This window comes from Salvia hispanica, chromosome 3 (assembly GCF_029641045.1).
Source record: "Salvia hispanica isolate PSC_SH4W2 chromosome 3, Shi_PSC_v1, whole genome shotgun sequence".
NCBI lineage: Eukaryota > Viridiplantae > Streptophyta > Magnoliopsida > Lamiales > Lamiaceae > Salvia > Salvia hispanica.
In genome coordinates, this window is record NC_142694.1 from 50,107,780 (window position 1) to 50,113,779 (window position 6,000).

Consider the following 6,000-nt stretch of genomic DNA (forward strand, 5'->3'; position numbering starts at 1 on the left):
TATGGGCACACTATGGTGCCACCTTAATTAAAGTGACAACTTAACTCTATTTATAGCCATCCGATCTCCTAATTAGATGGTTGAGATTGATTTGTAGAATCAGAGCATGGATTGCTTGGTTAGTAACATATTATTGCTTATAAGGATAATTCTGTCTTTTTGCTGAAATTGAAACTGATACGGGAGTGGAAAATCCCGATAAATTTGGGCGATGATTCATGATATTTTTCTCCCACTTCGCAATAACTCTTTCCCACTAACTTGAAAACAGAATCACCATTCTCTCTCCCCAATCGACCTTTCTCTCTTTCTCTCTTTTATTCAATTACCGATTTCATTCCTATTTTACAATAAACCCATTACTAATTTACAATAAACCCTAGGTCAGTGGCGCTTTCTGCTAGGCATCTCGCGACGAAGCTCCGAAATTCGCCACGTTGGGCAAGTCATGGCTGGTTGTTCATCGCCCGACGCTTCGGCCTCATGCTCGTGATCTTTGGGTCCGATTTTCGATTAATTATTGCTTAGTCTGACCTGTTTAGTGGTTGTTTAGATTCTATTGCTTATTTTTGAATTGCTTATTGCTTATTTTTTAATTGCTCATTGCTTATTGCTACATCACGTTGCCCTAAGCAAACCTAAATTTCCAGTTCACCACCATCAGTCAAAAATTCGGATTGCTTATTGCTTTTGTTTATTTGTTGTTGCTTATATTGCATTGTTCATTGCTAATTGCATACACGGGCTGTTGTTGCTTTGCACAATAATGTAGATTTTCGATTTATTATTGCTTAGTCTGATTGCATAGTGCTTATTTAGGTTTTACAGCTTATTGATTATTGTTCTATTGCTTTTTTTCGAACTGCTTATTGCTTATTGTATATGTTGATTGGTTATTCTTGTATTGCGTCGTTAGTTGCTAATTGCCAGAACGGGTTGTTGTTGCTTTGCATAATAATGTGTTTGTAATTGCTTATTTGTACCTAATATTTGCTTTGTTTGTGGTGGCTCCATTTAGGATCTATAATTAATGACTTCCTGGAATGCATTGTATGACTTGGTGCTTGCTTGTTATGTCTTTGAAATTGCTTGATAAAGGGATTGGTATTTATTATGGTTGCTACATTTAAAACTTATTCTTCTTGGCTTGGATTCATATGCTGTGAATCCGGTTAGGTGTGGTTTGCTATCGGATATATGTCCTTTTTTTTAAATACGGGATGACGTTGGGTGTGGTTCCTCGAAACCAATTACGCTTGATTGATCCTTAGTAATTGCTTGGTTCTATTATATTGTTGGCTTGGTTGGAAACTGATTTTTTTTGCTTATTAATGACTGGAAATTTGCTTGTTCACAAGATATTATCTGATTAGAATAATGACGTTTGTGTGCGTAATAATGGATGAGTCATTGTTTGTTTCTGCCATATGAGTTGCTTGCTTAACAATTAGTTTTGTAAATGCTCAAAAGAAGTATTAGTTTTGTTTGTATTTATTTTGGTCGTGCAACACAGGACGCAATTATACAATGCTGAGAAAGAGGAAGACAACCGAAGAGCCTGAGATAGAAGAGGAATGCGAAAGACAATTTGCAAAAGCTCAAAGTCGATCCGAAAATGAGGGTTGATCAGGGAAAAATTCTGATAAAGACAAATAACTATGAATGGTGAATGATATTTTTTGAATGTTGAAAAGATGGCGGCAGAGTACCCCAAACCTTGAATAGTGAATGCTATTGTTTTAGAAAAATGACAATAACTTTGTTTTGTTTTGTTTTGTTAGGAATATTGGTTTATTTTGGTGTAGTTACTGGTGGTTTCAGAATTTCTTTTGTGGTTGTACTTTTTGCATGTGACATGCATAGAAAAATACGTTAGGACACTATATATAGGCAAACAAAATAAACTAATGATTTTCAAACCAAGCAAATTCTAAAACATAAACAATAAAAAATACTTATAAAATCAAGCAAGTTGCGATACAAATCCAATGTTGATTATGAAAGTACATCAAGGGCTAGTCAAATTCAATTAATTATAAATTGACATGTTATATATGATATGCAATTTGGGAAGAATAACCAAGCATTAAAATAAATGTTACCAAGCAAGATGATACGTAACAACTTCTTCTAATAAAAGTTTTCTCACGGACAAATTTCCTTAATCACAAAGCGAAATGAAGCAAAGCCATATTAAACCAAATTAATGGCTAGTTGATTTGTATTGATAGGGTGTAAAAGAACATTAGTAAAAAGCAATATATATAGTAAAAAGCAATATAGAACATTAGTAAAAAGCAATTTTGAACATTATTGACGAATCCGGAATACATGCCACTGATAAGCAATTTTAAACTAGGAATCAAGCAATATTAAACATCTAACCAAACATGTTGATATTCTACATCCGAAGTCAAATAAGAAAGCAAAAAACTAATGTAATAATCAATCTATCACAATGACATGCAACTGCGGATTCAGTGGGCAGCAATAAAAGTAAAGTATATAAGATTTGGTTCCACGTTTCCGAGTGTCGAAACCAGCTTCACGAGCATAAGCGTCGTAGAAAGCAATTCCGTCGTCCAAGCTGTTGAATTTCTTGCCAATGAATGATTTTACTTTGTTAGGGCAGTCGGGCACACAAGTAACGGCATATGGTACAGAATAAGCAATTTTTATAAAAGAGGAAAGCAATACAAGGTACTAAATCAAGCAATCATAACTACATATGATATAGAATAAGCAATTTCTATAAAAGAGGAAAGCAATACAAGGTACTAAATCAAGCAACCACAACTGCATATGAAATAGAATAAGCAATTTCTATTAAAGAGGAAAGCAATACAAGGTACTAAATCAAGCAACCATAATTGCATATGATATAGAATTGCATATGATATAGAATAAGCAATTTCTATAAAAGAGGAAAGCAATACATGGTACTAAATCAAGCAACCATAACTGCATATGATATAGAATAATCAATTTCTATAAAAAATGAAAGCAATACAAGGTACTAAATCAAGCAACCATAACTGCATATGATATAGAATAAGCAATTTCTATAAAAGAGGAAAGCAATACAAGGTACGAAATCGAGCAAACATGCGATTCAAAATCAGTGTTAAATAAAAGCACAACAAGCACTTCCATGCAAGCACAGACAATATGTAAAGCGATAGAATTGGTCGTCGATTATTAATTTGAGACAACAACCAGAGATATTTTAACAACTAACATATGCAATTTCAGTCCAATACGTAAGCAACCGAACATATTTAACCAAACAATCTGACTTACGAATTCTGTATGGTGTAATAGAACTGCTCATTTACGAATTCAACTAGGAAGATACAAATATGAACTCCTTGAGATTTAATCACAAATTCAAAAACTTCATTTATGAATTCAACTAGAAAGATACAAATTCAGTAGTTACATATCAAATTCGTTAAATTGATTTAACATATCAAAATTTACAACTACACGATTACATAAAATAGAATCACATATCGAAAACCAACAAACTGAAACCACACAATTACACGATTACACAATCAGAATTGCTTCTTACCGTCTACAAAATCAGTGAAATGGAAGTCATCGGGAACATCATTCTCCAAGGATTGACTACTGATCATAATTGAAGGAAGAATTACAGATAACAAAATGAAAATAGCGCTGGAGATTAAAAGATTTGCAGAGACTGAAAATACAGATTGCTGTTTTTTGCTAAAGATTTGATAAATTAATGTAAAAAATAGAAGAAGGAGAGAAGGAGGAAAGACCGTGTTTTATGTTTAGAGAGAAACAGCTGGAACTGAGCTTTCCAGTTATAGCCTTTTGCATATTTTAATTCATTTTTTCAAAAAAATCGAAAACTGGCAAGTGACATATTAAAATTGCATCTCCATCAAAATCTAACGGCTCAAATTGGTGGCACAGTGTCACACACACATATATATATATATATATATATATATATATATATATATATAGGGTTTTGATCTATGAAGACCAGATTTAAATACAGAAACGCAGAACACGGTCATACGTAGAGCATTTTTAGGTCATAGTTAGTTTATTATTAGGTCATGCTTTGTAAGTATGACCTAAAATGATGTTAACATGACATAAACTCAAATATTATAATATGACCTAAAACTACTTAATTATGACCTTCCGTGTTTTGGGTTAATTATTGACCCTTAGATCATCTAATCCTAGGGCCAAGATTTGGGCTGCATTTCTGGGTTTAAATGCATTCTTATTTTGATCATCTCCCTATATATATATATATATATATATATATATATATATACACATACAACATTGATGTTAGTTATTAGTTATTACTGTAAATTAGTTAGTATTTGATCACACACCTATATATATATATATATATATGTTTCTTAACTTAAATACGTATAAATTTAGGGCTCGTTTGATAAGAAAGATGAGATATACTAAGATTTGTTAAATAAGATAAGAAATGCAGGCTTCGTGTCAAGATAAGCTCGGATGAAGGTTTTTTTCGTTGTTGTTTGGTAGACAAGAAATTATCTAGATTTTTGTATTAATAAATCATAATAAATGAGGTAGAAATGCTATCCGACCAAATTTATGAGATACATATCTTTGTATTTTAAGGAAAAATTTGCGGGCTTGGATGGGCCATAGAGAAAACCACGGGCTGACATAATAGGTTAACTATGATATCAAACATTTAGAAATAGTCATGTAAGTATCTATATCTAGGCATTACTAACCTATCAAACGGGCTCTTAATGTTTTATAGTACTCCATATGTTTAATTGTATTTATCATTTATTATGTTGTAACGATATTTTATAATCCAATAAATTAAAATTACATATAATTATATATAAATTTTAATATTTTATGCATAAAAATAGTATTTAATTTTATTTATCATCTGCTAGATTTGAATTATGTTTACCGTTTCTAGGGTCATCCTCCATTGCTTATAGCATCATAATCTAAAATTAAGACCAAATCTACACCCTTAGATTTTAAAATGAGTGGATGAGATTGAACCTTACGAATTTCAATAAATAGTAGACAAAATATCAACAAAAGGGTAATATCGTCATTATGTGATCATATGATAATTTTCGTGAGTGTTTTTTTATATCAACATAGTGTATTACAAATATCAACAATATGACATAAGAATATCAAGACTAGTATAAGAAAATATCAACACATATTTATTGAGATTTTTACATGGTTTTATTGAGATTTTATATGCATTATATTGAAATTTTTTGATGTATTTATTTATAAAAATCTGGTTATCAACATTTACTAAAATTAAAATAAAAAATATCAAATTTCATCATCCGAATGTCGTCGGAACATATGCAAATGAGATCTCGTTGGAATACTTATAAAATTATCTTTAATTTGATATATTTTTTGCGAAAAAATAATTTAAATCGAGAGAGTTACGTAAATTTAAAGTTTTAAAATGATTTTAATGAGAGGGAATTGACATTAATAACCCATATTTTTATTTAATAATTTTCTTAATTAAAAATATAGTCCATGTGACATTATTTCAACCACTAGATCTCCTATCTGATGGCTAAGATTTGGTTTTAATTTGGGATTGTTAATTAGTTAGCAATTGATCACTCCCCACCATTTCTATACTTTAATTATATTTTATTTAAATGAAACACAACTTTTTTTTAATTATTTTTGTATAATAATGTATATTTGATCATGACTAAATATATTTTTATTAAATATACTATGTATATAATATGATTAAATTTTATTTGTGATGTATAAATAATACAATATTTGATTAGGGGAGTGATCAATTGCTAACTCATCATTTAATTGCTAACTACAACTAATTTAAGGCCATAGGATTTTAGAAAACGTGTGGTCTACAATTTGCCACGTGTAATTTTCGTTTTTATTAATAAAATAAAATAAAAAGATTAAAAAAACGCCAAATTAGGGTTTTAG